At 42.8% G+C, this 8,644-nt stretch overlaps 1 protein-coding gene across 5 annotated transcripts in view; it reads left to right on the plus strand.

Moving 5' to 3' along the window:
• Positions 1-8,279, plus strand: part of tmem71 (transmembrane protein 71) — a 72,601-nt gene extending 64,322 nt beyond the window's left edge. For 2 of the 5 annotated variants that reach the window (XM_070894618.1, XM_070894610.1), the window contains one exon: positions 4,381-8,279. The gene's annotated coding sequence lies outside the window, so the exon portion shown is untranslated. Of the gene's footprint in view, positions 1-1,533; positions 1,755-3,345; positions 3,554-4,380 lie in introns of those variants that run through there. The other 3 variants (XR_011595940.1, XR_011595942.1, XM_070894631.1) reach the window with 3 other exon arrangements.
• The last annotated feature ends 365 nt before the right edge of the window (positions 8,280-8,644 follow it).

Below are 8,644 nucleotides of genomic sequence, written 5' to 3' on the forward strand. Positions count from 1 at the left end.
CATGAAGGGGAAATCATGTTTAACTAATTTACTGGAATTCTTTGAGTATAACGAGCATGGTGGATAGAGGTGTATCGAAGGATGTGGTGTATTTAGATTTCCAAAAGGCTTTCGATAAGGTGCCACACAAAAGGTTACTGCAGAAGATAAAGGTACGTGGAGTCAGAGGAAATGTATTAGCATGGAACGAGAATTGGCTGGCCAACAGAAAGCAGAGAGTCGGGATCAATGGGTCCTTTTCGGGCTGGAAATCGATGGTTAGTGGTGTGCCACAGGGATCGGTGCTGGGACCACAACTGTTTACAATATACATAGATAACCTGGAAGAGAGAACAGAGTGTAGTGTAACACAATTTGCAGATGACACAAAGATTAGTGGGAAAGCGGGTTGTGTAGAGGACACAGAGAGGCTGCAAAGAGATTTGGATAGGTTAAGCAAATGGGCTAAAGTTTGGCAGATGGAATACAATGTTGGAAAGTGTGAGGTCATCCACCTTGGGGAAAAAAAACAGTAAAAGGGAATATTATTTGAATGGGGAGAAATTATAACATGCTGAGGTGCAGAGGGACCTGGGGGTCCTTGTGCATGAATCCCAAAAAGTTAGTTTGCAGGTGCAGCAGGTAATGTTGGCCTTCATTGCGAGAGGGATGGAGTACAAAAGCAGGGAGGTCCTGCTGCAACTGTATAGGGTATTGGTAAGGCCACACCTGGAGTACTGCGTGCAGTTTTGGTCATCTTACTTAAGGAAGGATATACTGGCTTTGGAGGGGGTACAGAGACAATTCACCAGGCTGATTCCGGAGATGAGGGGGTTACCTTATGATGATAGATTGAGTAGGCTGGGTCTTTACTCGTTGGAGTTCAGAAGGATGAGGGGTGATCTTATAGAAACATTTTAAAATAATGAAAGGGATAGACAAGATAGAGGCAGAGAGGTTGTTTCCACTAGTCGGGGAGACTAGAACTAAGGGGCACAGCCTCAAAATACCGGGGAGCCAATTTAAAACCAAGTTGAGAAGGAATTTCTTCTCCCAAAGGGTTGTGAATTTGTGGAATTCTCTGCCCAAGGAAGCAGTTGAGGCTAGCTCATTGAATGTATTCAAATCACAGATAGATAGATTTTTAACCAATAAGGGAATTAAGGGTTATGGGGAGTGGGCAGGTAAGTGGAGCTGAGTCCACGGCCAGATCAGCCATGATCTTTTCGAATGGCGGAGCAGGCTCGAGGGACTAGATAGCCTACTCCTGTTCCTAATTCTTATGTTCTTATGTTCTTATGCCAATGGGAGCAGTTTCTCTCTATCTACTCTGTCCAAACCTCTATCAAACACCTCTATCAAATCTCCTCTCAACCTTCTCTAATGAGAACAACCGCATCTTTGCCAGACAATCTCCCTCATCCCTGAAACCATTCTTTTAAATCTTTTCTGCAACCTCTCTAAGGCCTTTACATGCTTCTTAAATTGCGGTGCCCACAATTGGATACATTGGGGTAGATTTTCCAGTGATTTGCGTTTCTGTTTACGCTCCAGAAGGGCGGCAATGGTGGCGCTGAGCTCTTCTGGGTGGACTGTCAGCTTCCAGCGCCCCACGGGGGTTTTCTGGGCCTGTTTTGCAGGGCGTGGAGCAGTACCGCTCGGAAGAGTTCAGCCGGTGTGCAACACCCCTGCTTGCGACACCGGCTCGCTTTTTGAGTCCCGTCTGCAGTGCGCCGACCTGGGACCACCTGCGAAAACGGACGGTCAAACCTCAGGTAAGTGTGATTGCTTTTTCTTTTAATTTTTTTTGCAATTTTTTTGCAAGCGCTATGTATTGGGAATATTTTTTGTGGGTTTTTTTCAGGGTTTTTTTTTCTCCCCAGGCCTCTCTCGGAGCGCTCCCAGGCTGGCTCTTTAGCTCAGGATTTTTGCATTCTCAGCCGGCCTAGCACCCTAAGAGAGGTATACAATGCCTCTCTTCGTGCTCCGCTCCACACTCGGGGTCCTGCTGCCCAATTTTGATGTCTGAGGCGCAAACTTAATGGTCCCGCCGTCATTACCACCCCGAAATCAGCAAAGCCGCAAAGCCAGAATTTTATAAAGGTTAATAGTAATTGCCTTGCTTTTGTACGCTATGCCTCTATTTATGAAGCACATGATCCCGTATGCTTATTTAATCGCTTTCTCAACCTGCCCTGCCACCTTCAACGATTTGTGCACATATATCCCCAGGATTCTGCTCATGCACCCCTTTTAGAATGGTATCCTTTAGTTTATATTGCCTCCCCTCGTTCTTCCTACCAGAATGTATCACTTTGCACTTTTTTGCATTAAATTTTATCTACCACATGTCTGCCCATTCCACTAGCCTGCCTGTCTTCTTGAAGTCTATCACTACTCTCCTCACTGATCACTATACTTCCAAGTTTTGTGTCATCTGCAAATTTTGAAATTGTGCCCTGTACACCCAAGTTCAAGTCATTAATATATATCACGAAAAGCAGTGGTCCTAGAACTGACCTCTGGAGAACACCACTGTATATCTTCCTCCAGTCCGATAAACAACCATTCACCACTACTCTGTTTCCTGTCACTTAGCCAATTTTGTATCCATGCTGCCACTGTCCCTTTTATTCTTTTTTGCTGGCAAGCCTATTATATGGCACTTTGTCGAATGCCTTTTGGAAATCCATGTACACCTCATCAACCATCTCTGTTACCTCATCAAAAAACTCAATCAAGTTAGTTAAACACGATTTGCCTTTAACAAATCTATGCTGGCTTTCCTTAATTAATCTACACTTGTCCAAGTGACAATTTTGTCCCTGATTATCGTTTCTAAAAGCTTCCCCACAAGCGAGGTTAATCTGACTGATCTGTAGTTGCTGGGTTTATCATTACACACTTTTTTGAACAAGGGCGTAACATTTCCAATTCTCCAATCTTCTGGCACCACCCCCGTATCTAAGGAGGATTGGAATGTTATGGCCAGTACCTCCGCAATTTCCATCTTTACTTCCCTCAGGATGCATCCCATCCGGTCATGGTGACTTATCTACTTTAAGGACAGCCAGTCTTTCTAGTACCTCCTCTTATCAATTATTAGCCCATCCAGTATCTCTTTGCCTATGACTTGGGCAGTATCTTCTTCCTTGGTGAAGACAGATGCAAAGTATTAATTTAGTACCTCAGCCATGCCCTCTGCCTCCATGTGTAGGTCTCATTTTTGGTCTCTAATCGGCCCCACCCCACCTCTTAGTACCCATTTACTATTTATATGTCTATGGAAGACTTTTGGATTCTCTTTTTGTTAGCTGCCAATCTATTCTCATATTCACTCCTTGCACCTCATATTTCCTTTTTTAGGAATAGCTATTGGCCGTGAAATTCCGGTCGGAGGCTTCCCGCGGGCAATTGCCTCCGAACGAAGAATTTTTAAGAAAGTACCTGGTGGTCCCGGAGGCGTTCCAGATTCCATTGGGGAGGCCTTCTCTTCCCGCGTTGTGAAGCATGCTCCTGTCCTCCAGGTTCCCATGCAGAAGCTGCAGTCATGTGTGACTGCTCAACCAATCAGGTACAGTATTCTCAATTAATAGCAATGGGAACTCCGTATCTACGATTTCTCATTGCTATTAATTGAGAAAAAAAAAACAAACATAATAACACCAAATTAAAAATTAAAAAAACATCTCACATAATTAAAATTAATTGAAATTGAAGTTAATAAATATCTTGGAGAACATTTTTTTCCGAGTTTTTAAAAAGTTTTTTTAATTATGGTTTAAAATATATTTAATATAGTGGGCAGGATTTTTAAAAATAAAATGTGTATTTTTAATTTGATTTTTTATATTTTAAGTGTGTTTTAAGACTCTTCCGCCTGTAAAAGTTGGCTTTGTGCCTGCTTTTATCAGGCGCACGAATTTTGAGGACATTTGCTGGGCAAGATATGGGTAAATACCGCAATCTTGCCCTTGCAAATGTCCTCTCTCCCGATATGCGGATGATCTGTCAAGCTCGGAAAAGCCAGTTTTCAGTGCATGCACATTGTGCGCTGAAAACCGGCTTTTGCGATGCTTTCCCGGGTCCGTAGACACTTCGTACGGACCCGGGGAGGCTGGAATTTCTGGACCATTACATTTTGTAACTTCTCTCAAAATGGTTGCTGCTGTATGTCGGCTTCATACTACCTATGGTTGAGGATGGAGGTCAAACTGAGTTCAGTCAAGTTGAATATGTTTTACCACATCAGATTTCAGATGGGGTATGAATCAGTGTGATTTAGTATTTTGGAGTCCCTATTCCTAATATGGACTGACAGTATGAAAGTTTTACTGTGGCACAGTACACTGTAGAGGTTGTAAATAATAAGCTTATAACTGTTTTATTTTTTCCTGAAAGGATTTGAAGTTTCATTTTACATCAACCGCTTTAAGGAAAGACCAATGAAGAAGTTGGAAAAATCTTGACCATTTTAATAAGCTGGATGCAAATTATATTGAACCATTGGGAAACAAGTTGGGATTTCTTTTTGTCTTAAGCAAACCTTCGAACTGTTCTTCAGTTCCTAAGTCTGGGGAAAGACCAGAAGATAAACCATTTCAGTAATCATGGTGATATGTTTAAAGGAGAAGGTAAATGTTGAAGATACTTCAGTGTAAGGTACTATTCTCTCTTGCCCTCACTCCAACTCTAGATTCAAATGATCTTTAGCTCCGGCCCTACTCCATTCCCGCATTGAGCTTCTTTAACTGAGGAGGCTTCTGTGTCTCCAGTGAGGAGATGCTGGCGAGAGGCAGTTAAAAATGGGTGGGGAGAGTCATCCCTGGCTAGTCTCGAGGCAACCGACTACAGGCACCATTGGTGTCCAATGATGTGCTGCACATGGTGGCTCAGTCCACTATCTATGGCTGTTTGCAGCACCATGATCTGTGTACGTTCAGCCATGTAGTCAACCCTGGCGAGTATGGCAGCTTCAGAGCAATCTGCAGCAGAGCGTCCCCACACCAACCCACCTTCTCCAACCCCCCTTCCCCCCCCACATCCACCCAAAGAAAGAACTAAGGATATTTAGAGATTCTGGCATGAAGGCTGCAACAGCTGCCATAAACATCGTGGGTGTTAGATTGGAGAGGGCTGACTCTTTTACCCTTCAAATGATTGGGGCTGGAATACAGGCCCATCTTCAACAATCTGATTGGTACCATTCAGTCTGCTTTCCTGATGATCAGCGCTCATGCAGAACCACAGCCCAGCACTAGTGAACAGGCACATGATGATGTTGTCTCTCAGGACAGTGCCATGTTTATGTCCTCCCATCAGCCCTCTCAAATGCCTGTACCTTGGGCAAAAAGTAGCCAGAGCCAGAATGCCTTTGCAGAACATGACAATGATATGAGATACCCAAGCAAATATTGGAGGGCTTCCCCCCCACCCCCAAACCCGATCCACCTAGGCACCAAAAGCAGACCTTCAACATATCAGATCTATTAGAATTCATGTGGCATCTTGAGCCTTGGTATATTGTCGCTGACCAGATGTTCCAGCAAACCAAACCAGAATCATTATGAGCATCTGTAATGAGCATCTGGACACGTCATTTCAAATAAGGGAATCATAGCAGCTTCAAGGATAGCATGTATTCATATGCCTTATCAGTAATCCAGAGGTCTGGTCTAGAGACAACATCATCTAGTAAACATAGGAACAGCTATAGTCCATTCAGCCCCTTGAGCCCACTCCACCATTCAGCTAGATCAATGCTGACCTGTACCTCAACTCCATTTACCTGCCTTCGCTCCAGATCCCTTGATACACTTACCCAACAAAAATTTATCAGTCTCAGTCTTTTAAATGTGAATTGACTCAGCTTTCATAGCCTTTTGGGGGAGTGAATTCCAGATTTCCATAACCCTTTGTGTGAAAAAATATTATCTGATTTTGCTCCTAAATGGCCTGGCTCTAATTTTAAAATTCTGCCCCCTTATTCTGGATTCCCCCAATCGAGGAATTAGTTTCTCTGTATCTATCCTATCAAACTCCTTTATCATTTTAAACATCGTGATTTGATCACCTCTCAACCTCCTAAACTCAAGGGAATACAAGCCAAGTTTATGCAATCTGCCCTCATAATTTAACCCTTTAAACTCTAAATTCAAATCCATGGCCGTTTGAGAATTTGAATTCATTTTTTAAAATCTGGCAATAAAAAGCTGGTGTCAGTAAACATGTGACCATGAAGTTATCAGATTGTCGTAATAAAACCTAACTGGTTCACGAATGTACTTTAGGGAAGGAGATTTGTTTTCCTTACCCGGTCTGGCCCAGATATGTCGCCAGTTCCACACCAACATGATTGACTCTTAACTGCCCTCTGAAGTGACCTAGCAAGCCACTCAATTGTACCAAACTGGTACAAAGGAAAACAAGAATAATACTGGATGGACCAGTCGGTTGCAACCTAGGCATCGAATCAGGACATGATGAAGGCACACCCAGGCCAGTCACCCTGCAAAGTCCTCCTCGCTAACATATGGAGATTGGTGCCAAAGCTGGGAGAACTGTCCCACAGACTAGTTGAGCAACAACCTAACATAGTCATACTCACAGAATCAGACCCATCAGCCAACATCCTAGATTCCTTCCACCTGCAGGACAGACCCATCAGAGGTGCGGCACAGTTGGGAGTGAGTGGCCCTAGTAGTCCTAAACATTGACTATTATCAAATCTGTTGGCTTCAGATCAGTCATGGCCAAGGAAACCGCCTGCTCATCATCACCTTTCTCCACCATGTTGAACATAACTTGGAGGAAGCATTGAGGGTATCACGGGCATTGAATGTACTATGGGTGGGGAACTTCAATGTCCATCACCAAGAGTCGATCAGTTAGTACCACCATTGACTGAGCTGACTGAGTGCTGAAGGACATAGCTGTCAGACTGTGGTTGGGGCAGGTGATGAGAGAACCAACACAAGGGAATAACCTCCTTGACTCATCTCCACCAATTTCCCTGTCACAGATGCATCTGTCCATGGCAGCATTGGTCGCAGTAACCAGACGCAGTCCTTGTGGAGACCAAGTCCCGTTTTCTCACTCTCCATCATGTTGTGTGCACTAATTGGGGCAGAAAAGGAACAGATCCAGCAGCTCAAAAGTGGGCATTCATCAGGTGGTGTGGGCTACTTTTTTATGGTGTCAGTCCAATGCTTATTGAAGTTAATTTCACAACTTATCATGGTGAGATTCTAAATTCACAATTTCTGGGTTACTACTCCAGTACCATAAGTACTATACAATCATACACCTGCTGATGATAACAGAAATGCGAGGACACACATATCAGGCTGGGTCTCTTTTCTCTTGGGGGATAAAAAAGCTGATGGGTGACCTAATAGATGTCTTTAAGATTATGAAAGGTTTTGATAAAGGGGATACAGAAAGAATGTTTCCACTTGTGGGGAAGAGCATAACTAGAGGCTATCAATATAAGATAGTCACCAAGAAATCCAATAGGGAATTCAAAAGAAAATTCTTTACCCAAAGAGTGGTGAGAATGTGAAACTTGGTACTACAGGGAGTGGTTGCAGTGAATAGTACAGATGCACCAGACAAGTATATGAGGGAGAAGGGAATAGAGGGTTATGCAGATAGATTTAGATGACTAAAGACAGGAGGAAGCTTGAGTGGAGTATTATCACCAACTTGGACTGGTTTCTGTATCGTACAGTATATCCTATGTAATCCCATGTAATTAATAAATCATTTGAACCCACTGAATATTAACAACAGGATTTGTTTAATTATTGTAAGGTTTAATTCAAGAATAGAGCAAACTCAAAATACTATGTTACTGATCAGCACATTAGCATTGACAATTATTTACATTTGTTTCTCTTTACGCTTTACTGTAAATCTATTTATTGATTCCATTGTTAAAAGCAGAATTGTAGATTAAAAGCTGGTGGATTTACCAGTGCTGTTACAGAGCTTCAATTTTTTCAAAGCTTTATTTTAAATTGATTTAATTACTGTACGCCAATGGAAGTTTCTTTTCCCTCCCTCCACGCCCCCATCTGATTTGTACTTTACCTCCAAATGGACAAGCATCCAGATTTTCACAGACAAAGAATCGGGTTTAATAAAGCTGCAGAATGTACCGAATGTTCACGTTTTTAATTTCTGGTGCTTTTATTTCAGAATAATGACATAAGAATTTATGCACAGCTGTATGATGGCCAGCCTCTTGAAATATTGAATGTATTAGAAATGTGTAAATAAAGTATTTTGAACTGACTGAATAATGCAATGAGCCATAATGTTGCCTGTTAATCCTATCCGTACAAACCATAATGTAAATTTCTGTAATAATGTAACCGGTTACGGGACCAAGGCAGGGTAGACGCAGTTAAGATAGAGATCAGCCATGATCTAATTGAATGGCGCAACAGGCTCGAGGGGCTGAAAGCCAAATCCTGTTCCTTCCTCTGTTCCTCTTTCATAATCTTGCTTGTTGATCGACTGTTGAATTGCCGATGGGAATTCAAGACCAAAGCTGGAAATTTCTTTGGATCTGCTTCCGCCCTGCCACAGTAACATCGTCGGAAGTTTGGCAGAAGCCCCATTTATGTGCGTAGATGAAGCTCCTGCCACACTTCCAATGAAG

This window comes from Pristiophorus japonicus, chromosome 1 (assembly GCF_044704955.1).
Source record: "Pristiophorus japonicus isolate sPriJap1 chromosome 1, sPriJap1.hap1, whole genome shotgun sequence".
Lineage (NCBI taxonomy): Eukaryota > Metazoa > Chordata > Chondrichthyes > Pristiophoridae > Pristiophorus > Pristiophorus japonicus.